The following is a 13,568-nucleotide window of genomic DNA, read 5'->3' as shown; positions in this document are numbered from 1 at the left end:
ATATATTAATTATATTATATATATAGATGTTATAGTTTAATATCTTTAAACCTTTAACTGTCACTCTCCCTTTTTTTGCATAGACATGAATATCACTATCCAAACTTAAATGGTTGTGATTCAAGAATGTTTTGGAATAGACCCATGGTTGTTCTTGTTTTAAAGAAGACATTTGCCAGATTATTGTTGAAGTGAAGTATTATGAAATTATGAAAGTGAAACAGAAAAAAAGTTTTACAAGTTTGAGTTTATGAAAATGAACAATGTAAAAATATAATTATTTACATTTTATATATATATATATATATTACAAAATATATTTTACTCTAAAACTTCAAGAAAATGTAAGCCAAAAATCTGAAGAAGTTGTGTTCCAAATTTTAGGTTGACATCTAAAAAATTGGCTTTCAGTTAGATTTTATTTGGCTGCAGTACCAACATTTTTCACTAGATGGACAGCCAAGCTTCATTACTGAAGAAAAATAAACTGTACCGTGTGCACAGTTTACTACAGAGCCCAGGAAATCACCTGTGGGGGAAAAAAAAAACAATCCGTGGCGACGGTTTTGCAATCCGTTCGCTCAGTTTATAAACCGTACTCACGAATTCTCAAACTGTTCCCTCAGTTTAACAAATCGTGCCCACGGATTAATAAACCGTACCCACGAGTTTCTAATCCGTGCTCTCAGATTTGTAAACCGTGCCTTCAGTTTATGCAATCTGTACCCACGAATTCATAAACCGTGCCCACGGATTTGTGGCCTCTCCCCCAGTCTGTGCCGGATGATTCAACCAGGCCTCCTGTTTAGGGATTCTTTTCATTATGTTTAAATTTAATTTTTTTAAATGGATAATTTCTTGAATTTTCTAAAACACGACGTATCTTTAAAGTAATTTTTTGGGAGAGGAAAAAGCTCAGTATAATAGAATAAGCAAAAAAAGACTTCACATATAAAAAATAAATATAACACAAACACAAGGTTAGAGATTATATAAAATAAAACATTCATAAATTATTTAATGATTGTCTTCAGTGAACTCATTTATAAACGCAAATGATAATAATAATTATCATTATTGTTATTACATTTAGGCCAGATATTTAGAAGGCGTTTTTATCCAAAAAAGGAACAACGCAATTCTTCAAATTTCAGTCATAATACAGGTTAGACCATAATAATACAGGGCTAAGATTATCACAAATAAACAAAAGATTTTGACGCATAGCTATCCAAGTTTGTGCGGAGCGAGGAGGCGCAGGCGCGAACACTTGCATTTTCCTATCAACAGTGGAAACAACTTAAAATACTCATAATAATTAAAATAATCATTTCTAGTCATACAGAAAAGAATAATACATCATTCGCAACTACTTATATTCGTCCAAATTCACAACAACAAGAAAACGTTGTGCTTTTGTAAAATAAAACAATCAGGCGCGCTTTAATGATCTCCGTGAACTGGAGCGCATCTCATAAATGAACTGAAACTAAATATAGGCCTAGCCTGCCTATATAAAGCTTGAAATGTACACTTTTAAAGAAACAATTAAAATTATATTTTCAGACAATTTTATTATCATTAGCCTATAAGCTCTCTGTATGGTTCCAGAGATTTGGCTCTTATCGTTCAGCACTGTGGGGAAAATATCATTTCCAGGTTCTAATTTGGCCTTAGAAAACCAGTAAAATCGACATTTTTTTCCGTATTAATTTATGAATATTTTAAATGTTTAAAGGGGCAAAAAGTCATAAACAAGAATCTTCAAATACACTCCTTAAACCATGACTTCTGGCAAGTTTTGTGGATAGAAATGGACATTTTGAGAAAAACAAATATGACATACCATCAACTGATTCAAGGCATGGTTATTGCAGCACGTACCTTGAACTGCAGTCACAAACAGAAACCTTCATTTTATAATTTTAGACAGGATTGTTCATGTTTTCTTTTGTGTTCATTTTCAGCTTGGTAGAAATTAAAAACATCATGCAGTTTTGAAACACTACATTTCTTTGCAAAAATTAAGTTAAAAACTTTTTACCCGCCATTTTACCCTTCTGAAGAATTTAGGACTTTGGCCTTTCAACGCTACACACAGCCTACCTTATATATATATATATATATATATATTAGTGCTGTCAAACGCAGGGATTAAAGTGAAAAAAATTCTTCTGACTGAAAATTTTTTTCAGGCCAAGTCATATTCTTTTAATTTTATTTAAATAGTCGAGACCAATAGCGTTTTAAGGGGAGATGTTTTAAACCGCTTTAATATTGCCAGTTTGCATATTTTAAAAGCTATTTTAATCTATGAAAAAAAATTACTTAGCTTGACAAATAATCAACCATCTACATAACTTTTCAGTGCATGTTTTTATTTATCTTATAAGACCAAACAATGCTAAATTATATTAATATATAGTTTGTTTCATGGCAAATCGTTTTGGCTGAGGGCAAAGTGAAGTTTCATAACTTTATATATTTAGGCTATTTAACTTTAACTGTGTAGCCTATTAGAGAGCTGACTAATGTTTGACTGAATTGTTTGCTTTATTTCTCATTGTATAGCTTCTTATAGCCTACATATTAGGCTACTTATACTTTTATGGATATTATTGATAATTAAAACTGACATTTAACAAAAAGCAACAGGGTTGTGTAATGTTATATATTCTAAAATATATAAAATAATCTTTATATATTTTACTATGCATTCTCTTGTATGTGTACATGCATAATAAAATAAAATGATACAACCCTGTCTCTGTTTGTTAAGTTTGTCAGTTTTAATGATCAATAATGTTTCATATTTTTAAAATGAAAACAAAAAGAAGCAGGGTTGTGTTTTATATTGCGTGTTGTTATAAATATATGGAGTGAAGATAATCAATGTGCGTTATCTGAACCACATTTGTGTGGCCATATAGGCCTAATATGTTTATGATAATATGTTCATTTATAAATGAAAAGAGGTGTTTTGTATATATTTCGTTTTATTGTTGATGAAAAGAGGCAGAGTTGTATTTTATACCATATTTCATTTTATTGTTGACTAAAATATACATAAAGAGATAACCGGAGTAGCCAGAGCGAGATGAGTGACGAAACCAAGATCGCCGCGGATCCGTTTGCAGAATAACCGGACTCGCGTCCTCGGGAGTTCGTTCTCCCGAGTCGAACTTGCCACGTCCGAACTATCAAGGACGCAACTCCGAGGTTTGCGTAGCCTATTGGTATTGAGAAACGGCCAATATTGACCCGCGTTCTGTTTTCTATCATGCGCCGTGCACGTTTGCGTTGACGTAATATGCACGCAAACGCACCAGGGTTCGATAGAATTAAGTTGAACGTGAAACCAGACCAACGCTGCGGGGGGCGCAGGGAACAAACTCGCTCGGATTCGGACCGCAGCAAACCAGCTGTAGCCTGACATGCACTTCTCCAAAACTAAGATTAATTGAGTGAACACGGAGCAGTTTTTCCGTGAGCGGGAATTGAAATCCCGGACTGGACCATAGGCGAAGTGATTACAGAATGTTAGAGTGGAGAGAGGAACGTGCTTTCGCTCCGATCCAGGCTTTATCACATCCCCCTCAGCACGGTGAATACACCTCGTCTTTCCTTAATTTAAGACCTATTCAAACTAAAATTAAGACATTTATCACACTATTTGAGAAATGAAAGCCTATTTACGGCCTTAACATTATGAAAAGTGAATTTAAGACATTAAGGACAGACGGGAATCCTGCAATTGACGGAAATCCGTCGTAGCGACGGAGAACTTTAATCCCTGCAAACGATTAAAATATTTAATCGCGATTAATCGCATTAATGCCATAGTTAACTCGCGATTAATCACACATTTTTATCTATACTAAATGTCCCTTGATTTCTATTTGTCAGATTATTTATTCTATTTTGAATGCTCTTATCAACATGGAAAAGTGGTTTGGCAGTAAGTTTGTTCTTAGCTGTGGTATCCATGTGCTTCTGTCTGAAGTCATCCATTGCAGACTCAGAGCTTAGATCGGGCCCAAAAAATCAAGCCCGACTCTACCCGAGCCCATGCACATTGTGTCCGAGCCCGGCCCGACACATTAACTGTAATTATTATGAGCCCGATTTAAACCCGACCATTTTTTTAATACGTGGGTTTTTATAACTGACGTTCTAAACTACTTTCTATGTTACTTTCTCCCGCCCGAAACATTTATCTTTTGTCCCGCTCCCGCCCGCAAATAGACTTTTTTCTTTCATAATATATACACTTTGTTTGTTATAATTAGAGGATTTGCCAGCATACAGAATTCAGCACTGAACAAAAAGTCAGTTTTGAGCGGTGAGGGGACTCTATCTTAAATGTGTCTGATTGGCCATTGCGTTCAAGAAATCAACTCATATGTCTATGATTGGCTACATCGCTCAACGCTACAAAACATGTTATAAAAAGAAACTCTGGCCTGTAAATCATTCGTTTCTATTTTGTTTTAGTTGTTCTTGTTGCTTTTCTTCAACATATGAATAAAAATGTATTAGTTTTATGTTTTATTCATAGATATTTCTAGTTTGCGAGTCCTGCGTATCGTTTTATTCTCCCGTACCCGCACACACAGAGTGCATTACCGCCCGCGCTCGCACTCGGCAATCAAATCTAGTCCCGCGCCGCACTCTATTGCGTTGAGAGTGCACGTCTCTAGATCGGCGTCTCGCGCTTGCGCCATCCACTCAAAACTTAACGTCTAGCCTACTACTCTTTGGCCGGCGCGCAAGCCCAAACAAGTGTGTGCGGCGTGCCTGTTGTTTTGTTTCCGGTCTAGCTATCAGGTGTGATGTTGTAGTTTTTCTAACGTTACTAGTTGTTGCAACAGCATGTGAAAAAAACTACAAAATTTGCTAGGCCAAAAAGACCGTTAATCTCGCAATAAAAAAATTGACGCCGTTAAAATGGGTTTGCGTTAACGCCGTTAATAACGCGTTTAACTGACAGCACTAATATATATATATATATATATATATAATTTAGATCCATTACAGACAAGGCATACAGTGCAAAAAGTACACCACAAATAAAAAGGCATTTGTGGTACAGTTCAGAGTATGTAAAACAAAGAACAAGAACAACTAAAATTTAAAATAAACATGTAGCCTTTGTAAAAGGAAAAAAAACGCACAGCCTTACCTGGTGATCCTCAAATATTTTCTTAATTGTTGTTGTTAAGCGATCATATAGCCTAGGTAGCCTGGTAAATTAATTCTAGACTAGATGTACCATTTGAGAAAAGATTAATGAAAATGATAGTGTACAGAGGAGATTACAGAAACCAGGTAGATTTGATATGCAGTGCAGTGTTTCCCCTACAATGTATTCAGCAGCGGCGCAGCGACGCCGCGGGATTTTCAGCGCCGCTGCAAAATCTTTCCATGATCAGCAATATCACTTAATTCACTTACACACCTAAAAACACTGTCATGGCGACCGGCGGCGCTGCATGCGGTGGCTCTGAATCCCCTTGTTAACAAGGAGGAAAGAGCCACATATGGAAATATTTTCGATTAGACTAATGTCACGTTGCCATAAGGGGCCGTTCACATAGCACGTTTTTTGCGCGTGCAAATTCATTATTTCAAATGCGGCCGGCGCGCTCGTTTTTTCAAGCGCGCCTCTGTTCATGGTTGCATAGCAACGACAGACGCCACGGGAGAGCAAGCGCTTGTGGAAAGGAGAAAGCGGTACGAACTGCGCTCTCCATGAAGACGAGGAAGTATCACCTACTGCTCATAGTCCTGATAGTTAACGTTAAATCATATTTAATTTTTCAGATGAGTCTACTAAACTTGTTGGTGTCCTTCAGAAATCATTCTAATATGATGATACGTGATGCTCTTTTTTTTTATTTTTATTTTTTTTAAAGATTCTTTGATTAATAAAAAGTTAAAAAGAACATCATGTAATAATATTTCACCATATTAGGCTACTGTTTTTTCTGTATTTTTGAATTAATAAATGCAGGCTAGATGAGCATAAGACTTCTTGCAAAAACAAAAAATACCCCCACAATATCATTCAATTACCAAAGAGCCTTAGAGATCTTCTATAAAAAGCCCAGAAAAATTAAGTGCTCACAGATTGGGTGTGGCCTTTCCCATTAAGATAAAATTTTCAATAAATTGTAAATAATCTTTTTCTGGGTTGTGCCGTTTCATTTTTCCCCTAAACAATTTCTACCAAGATGAAAATGAACACAAAAGAAAACATGAACAATCCTGTCTAAAATTATAAAATGAAGGTTTCTGTTTGTGACTGCAGTTCAAGGTACGTGCTGCAATAATCATGCCTTGAATCAGTTGATGGTATGTCATATTTGTTTTTCTCAAAATGTCCATTTCTATCTACAAAACTTGCCAGAAGTCATGGTTTAAGGGGTTTTTTTTTTAAAAAAAAAATCTTCCAGGGTGCATGCCCCCGGACCCCACCACGCGCGGCTTGGTAACAACCTCGGGCACATAACAGCACCGCTGCTGGAAACATTTCTAGGGGAAACACTGCAGTGATTTATTATAGTTATTGTGTTCATTTACATAGCTATATAATTGCATATTACTTTAGGATTAATGTTTTAAATATAGCTTAAATTTTTAATACAGCAACATGAAAATTATTGAAAAGATCAGGGATGGGTAACATCATTTCTGGAGTGCCGCTGTCCTGCAGAGTTTAGCGTCAACTCCGATAAAAACCTAGCAGTATTAATAATCCTAAAGATGATGATTAGCTTGTTCAGGTGTGTTTGATTAGGGTTGGAGGAGCTAAACTCAGCACCCAGGAGGACCAACATTGCCCTTCCATGTCATAGATTAAATATGAAAGTAAAGCGGCCAGTAGGTGGTGGCAAGTTACTGTCTTTATGGGGGAGCCATTCATTCAAACTTCTCGTTCAAATCAGGAATTCTTTAATGAAACACTGTTGTGTGGCTCGCAGGAGATCGACACTCACAGTGCAAGGTCTAGAAGTAAGGCCAATGCATTAAAGGTGCATATGATGGATCATCAGAGAGGCACAACTGTGACAGGTCGTCATCGTTAGGGTGACGAATTTAGCGATAACGGATCGCCAGGTAGACGTAACAGGTCGAGTTTCAGGCACACATACAGTTTAACGGTGTCCTGCCACGGAAAGATCTTTTGCCAGCTGAGCTGATGGTTATCTTCCCCTGTAGCTACTAGAGAACATCAGTAGCGTGAGTCGCATTGGAGTGACGTCAACTCCCCTCTTCGTTTGATTGGCTAGAGGAGCTGTCAATCTAGAACTAGTGGACCAATGGTGATGCTTAAGCCTGCCCTAATTTACATGAAAATCGAACTGCAACATTTGTAAGAGCTAGCGCAGAACATGGAAAGAAGAGCGAAGAGAAAAACATCAAAAGCGTACAAAAAAATAAATTATTAGCAGAAAATTAAAGAGAGCGCAAAGTACAGAGTAATAAAACCAAGGAAAACATAATTTTAAAGAAAGCATGAACACAAGTTTAAGTTTTGTAAAAAATATTTTAATGCGTTTAAAGTTTTTTTTCATGCTTGTTATTTTTTGATTCACGCTTATTATATTTGATCCGTGGCCGCAATACATTTGGCGGCAAATTGATCCCATATTTTCAAGTACCTCTTCAAAAATGTCTGTTTACAAGGGTTTTCCAGGACTTAAATTTCAAAAAGTCAAATTTAAGTACTTCCAGCACTTTAAGCACCTTGTACGAACCCTGAAAACAACGGTGACGTTAGGCCTATTTTTAGTAAAACTGTGGTTATCAAAATGGTAATAAATCCGCCAAGAAACGTGGTTACTACAATTTTACTATAATAAAATCAAGGATGTTTTTTTAAGAAGAGTTCAGCTTCCAGACAGTGTTTCAAAATGTCCCGCCGTTTAAGAGATTGATTGACTGACTATCATAACGAAGCTTTTATACACAATTGGAAGGACTTTGATAAGCATAACAAGTCTAACGTTACTAAAGCTTGTTTTAGGTCTTTTCGAGATGTGGGTTCAACTTATCTTGCTTAAAACAGATGGAAAACTGAAAGACGCATGCTGCAGTGTTTTGCCCTCCAGCTCGCGACGCCAGTTAACTTATGACTGAATATTTAAGAATGCTAACGTTAGCTTGGAAACTGTCAACTTAACACAAATGTAATACAACTATCGTTCACATGTAACTTAGTATGAGACTCTTAATTACCTCAGCCGTCGATCGGTTGGCATGATGTCCGCTGTGACGAACCAGGCTCAGTGAAAAAAAGGCGCGCTATTTCCGAACGGACTGACTGACACTCGCTCCAGCTCACGGCTGCTCCTGACGAATACGATTATAGCTTAGGACCACCGTGATCACAATCCTCTTCACGCGCGTACTGCGTAGACTCAATTCAAATCTCCCGCTTGACCTTGACACAGATCTGACCAGCTAACCGTTGTGGGCGGACTAAGCAACGGAAAAGTATTGGCGGACAGTTTGAATCTGCGTCATCCCGCGCGCGCGAGCACACACACACAGTCACAGGCACAGGCACACAAAGCCACGCAATGTGCAGCAACGCAGATTTGGAAAAATATTCATAGAACACATGAAATTAAAATATACATGAAATTAGGGGAGAATCATACAAATGATGATCAAAATGAGCATCTATTTGCAAGACAAAATTAAAAGAATAAAATGATTCAATAGGCCTGCCTACTGTATGTAGCCTACTGTATGTACAAATACTAACCTATTATTTAACCTCAGGGCTGCCAACTCTCACGCATTCAGCGTGAGACTCACGCAATTGACCCAATTCTCACGCCACACCCCCGATTTCTCACGCTGAAGTGTCAACCCGGTCGGTCAAATGCCTGAAAGATGAGTTTATCTATATATCTACCTGTTGAGCAACTCGTGATCGACTAGTTATACCGCAAATTAGTTAAAATATCCCGTAATCTAGAGCGAGCGTGCATGCGAGACAGATATTGTGATCCAAACCGCGCGCGCGCACGGCAGAGAGGTAAGCGAGCGAGAGACCTTGCGTCATTTCTCTTCGTTGGAGAAGTCTCACGCCAAGCTAAACTCAAAAGTTGGCAGCTCTGTAACCTTAAAACACACTTTAACACCCACATGCTTAATGATCTTCAATAAAAAAATGTTAAATGACTGCTGATTTCTGCAGTTATACCTTCTTTTCTTTGTTTTCTAATTTCACAGAAAAAATCTGTAAAATATTACTTAATATTTTATGTAAAATTACACACAACCCTGTAAAAATACAGACAATGTCCTTTAAAAAAACGTAAAATTGATATAAACCAAAATACAAGCAATTACCTGTAAATTTAATAGCCGACCTTTAAATTACAGCTAATATCTGTAAAATAACAGGCATTCACTGTATAATGACAAAACGGCAAAACTCTGTAAAAAAAAAATACAAACCCTTACCTGTAAATTTACTTCTTTTTTTACAGTGTGAGTGTATCTTATTGCATGGATGATGCAAGAGAGATTGTTTAATTTAACAGTTTTTTTAAATCCATGAAGAAGAAAAAAGCACAGATATTTTAAAATGTAGTATTTTTTCCATATATTTAGATAAGATTAAATACAGCTTGTGGAGGCAGTCTAGTTAAGGGAAATGTAGCTTATTGTTTGTTTTTGAAATAGGTTTAAATTAATTTAAAATATTTCATAATAAATGCAACTTAAATGGAAATTTAATAAAAGGCCATGCTGCTAAAAGTCGGGGGTAAAACAAATCATCAAATATTGTTTTCAGAATATTCTGAAAAAAATCTCAGTCCCAAAATATACAATGTTCTTTAAACTGTATTTGACGTGAAATGACACGAGGAAAGAGAACCATTCATTTATACAATTCATGTCATAAAATGAAAGCTAATGCTTCTCTTAATGTCTTAAGTGAACGTAAACAGCTGAGACTGAGAAAGAAAACGAGTGTATAACAGTATGTTGGATACATGCAGCTCTTAAAGTGACAGCAGCCTAATAACCCTAGCTGTCTTTGTCCTTGATGTTCATCTAACAACAAAACACAAAATAATATATTACATTAATAATAATTTTTACAACTTTGGTAAGGATTGATCTATATTTAATACTATGCAGTGTTATTTTACATTTAAAAGTATCTTTCACCAACACTGTATGTGTAATAAAGTTAAAATATAATGCACACTTTTTAGTTTTTAGTATAGACAGTTATGTAAAATGAATGACTTTCAATCATACAGATTTCAGATTATCGTCTACAAAATTAAAACATTATTTAACTTACTTTAACAAATATTTCATGACATGATCATTGAACTAAAAAAGAAGAAAGCCTAATGTTATATTTATGTAGAATCAGCTGTACATAAGTGAAGGGTTGACTTTTCTTTGATTGACAGAAAATCATGTGATATCCCTTTGTCATCACAATGAAATGTCCTAGTGACAGTTTGCTAAACCAGGCATAGTCTTGTGATTCCTGTTATTCTTGGAATGCCACCATGATAACAATCTGAGGGCCACACTTTGTCACATGATCTCTAAATGTTTTTGGTGAAACACACCTCCAGACTTCAATAGCCAAGTTTGAAGATATGCACATGCACACACCCCTTTTTGTTTTCTAGAAGTGAGCCTGACTTTGGGATGTGAGACAAATGAATACACTACCAGGCAAAAGTTTTGAACGCTTGATTGATTTACAATATAGTCTGTTGATCTAAATGTTTCTGACTAAATGCTTGAAATTAGTTTTATATACACATGTAAATTGCTTATGCATTCATTTCTTACTTACTTCCCATACTTTCAGTGGTGTTATTTCAATTTTGATCATTTTATCTTAGTGTAAATTATAAGTGAGTCATAGTGTGCTCGGGCATAGTTTCCACTGCCGGGCCAGTAGCCCCGCAGCGCTGCCATAAACCCCGCCCTTAACATGCCTTCCTGGATCGAACGTCATGGAGAGGCAATCTCAAGAGAGATTGTTTAATTTAACAGTTTTTTAAATCCACGAAGAAGAAAAAAGAACAGATTATTTTAAAATGTAGTATGTTTTCCATATATTTAGATTAGATTAAATACAGCTTTTTGAGGCAGTCTAGTTAAGGGTAATGTATTGTTTGTCTTTAAAATAGTTTTAAATTAATTTAAAATATTTATTAATAAATACAACTTAAATGGAAATTTAATAAAAGGCCATGCTGCTAAAAGTTGGGGGTAAAACAAATCATCAAATATTGTGTTTTCAGAATATTCCGGAAAAAAATCAGTCCCAAAATATACAATGTGCTTTAAGCTGTATTGACGTGAAATGACACGAGGAAAGAGAACCAATTGCAAGTATTGAAAATGCAGAAATGCATTTATACAATTCATGTTATAAAGTGAAAGCTAATGCTTCTTTTAATGTCTTAAGTGAACGTAAACAGCTGAGACTGAGAAAGAAAACGAGTGTATAACAGTATGTTGGATACATGCAGCTCTTAAAGTGACAGCAGCCTAATAACCCTAGCTGTCTTTGTCCTTAAAGGGTGAGTTCGGCGTTTTACAAGTAAAGCCCTGTTTTAAGATCGTTTCTGATGAAATCGAACGGTTAAGATTAAAATTTGGACACATGCTGCTGTCCCGAGAATTTTAGGTTTCATAGGTGCATTGGAACAATCATTCATATAAATTCATTAAACTTTAGTTTACAAAGACGTGAAACTCACCGAGTGGTCTGGGGTGTTCACGGATATGCTCACACAAAAATCGCTGCAAAAGATGCTTTCCAACAGGTGTTTTACCATTCATTGTAAAACTGTGGACCTATTTTTCCAATGTCTCACAACCGGACATTCTTCCAAAAACTACGATAAAACCTGTAGGAAAGCATCTTTTGCAGCGATTTTTGTGTGAGCATATCAATGAACACCCCAGACCACTCGGTGAGTTTCACGTCTTTGTAAACTAAACTTTAATGCGTTTTATGAATGATTCTTCCAGTGCCCCTATGAAACCATTGAATATGTGGGGGGGGGGGGGGGGGGGGGGGGTTAATCTTAACCGTTCGATTTAATCAGAAACGATCTTAAAACAGGGCTTTACTTGTAAAACGCCGAACTTACCCTTTAATGTTCATCTAACAACAAAACACAAAATAACATATTACATTAATAATAATTTGTACAACTTTGGTAAGGATTAATCTATATTTAATACTATGCAGTGTTATATTACATTTGATTAATTTTTTTCCAATTTCTGTCACTGCATGAAAAGAGGTGTATCCAAACTAGTAAACTCCTACACCACTGATTTCCAGAAGTGTCCACAAGTACTCTGTATATATCAAATCAGTCTGGATACTTCCGTCATGATATTAGTTTGGACTACATGCAAGGATTTTGTCAGGGGATATTTTCACACCTAAACCAGACAGGTATTGGGCCAAAGACTTTTTTCAAAAGTCATTTCATTAGTCAACTTAACATGTATCCCACCCAAAACCCTTACCGCAAAGTGACTTCATTGGTTAAACAATTAAAATATACCCCTCCCAAAACCCTTAAGGTGAGTGATTTAATTGGTTTCAGGCCAGGTGGGCAGACCAAAAAAATATCGTTTAACCAATAGTTGATTGTTTGTCTTTATTAGGGAAAATAGTAAATAGTATCTAAAACATATAAAACACAATTTCAACAGAAAACAACATTTAAAAATACAACATCTACTTTGAATGAAAGATTTGAAACAAAGGCAGTAAATAATAACACACAAGATGATGTGTCCCAACAGACTCCAGTCTTTACTGCATGAATCCATCTTCCTCATCTTACATTGAGCTCCACCATTTCTGTCCTCCACAATGCTCTTTCTGTATTTGTCTTTGTTGACCTCGTCTCCAGCAACTGCAAAATAACAGTGATGTAACCACTGACAATACTCACTACCGCCTATTTAAAAAGAGTTACATAATGTCAACCTCTAAACTTACTGTTGTCTCTCTTTGGCTTTTTATGCCACAACCTTGATTGAGTGTTTCAGCTGGGCCTTTCCGGAAAGAAACTAAGAATAGTTCTTCCTCATAGCCTCATTATACATTTGGTAGGATACCTGAAAGGCATCAAATATGTTTAGTAACAGCATATTTAATTGGATAGGTTAAACAATGCAAAAATGGTTATTAAAAGATTGCAACAACCTTTTGAACTTCTGTTACTGTTTATAATCTCAGAAGATGAGTTGAGTTTATCTTGTGTTTAGGATACTGTGGAAAAGAGGAAACATTATCTGAGAAAAAATACTGTATAAATATAGTTAACATTAAATATATTCATTTCACACTATATAAATAATCAGTCTTACCTGGTTTACACCTGATGTTGAAGTGGATTCTCCTCAAAACTGTGCAGGCTTAGTGTTTCAGTCTGAAAAAATAACAGACCGGAGATAAGAGTGTGTGTGTGTGTGTGTGTGTTAGTTCATTTATGGAAGACCAGGTTGTTTGACACTTTTTTAAATGTTTTGATAGTATG

At 35.9% G+C, this 13,568-nt stretch overlaps 1 long non-coding RNA gene across 1 annotated transcript; it reads right to left on the bottom strand.

Annotated features, from left to right (window-relative positions):
- Positions 1-12,828: 12,828 nt before the first annotated feature.
- On the bottom strand, positions 12,829-13,318 carry LOC143736577 (uncharacterized). The gene is made up of 3 exons (XR_013203492.1): positions 13,235-13,318; positions 13,028-13,146; positions 12,829-12,941 (listed from the first exon to the last, which is right to left on the bottom strand). It is a non-coding gene; the product is annotated as an uncharacterized LOC143736577 (long non-coding RNA).
- Between the last annotated feature and the right edge of the window lie 250 nt (positions 13,319-13,568).

The sequence above is a fragment of the Siphateles boraxobius genome, unplaced genomic scaffold (genome assembly GCF_051911475.1).
Source record: "Siphateles boraxobius isolate OS27281-9 unplaced genomic scaffold, OSU_SipBor_1 130, whole genome shotgun sequence".
In the NCBI taxonomy this organism is placed as follows: Eukaryota; Metazoa; Chordata; class Actinopteri; order Cypriniformes; family Leuciscidae; genus Siphateles; species Siphateles boraxobius.
This window is presented reverse-complemented; position numbering and strand designations above follow the sequence as displayed.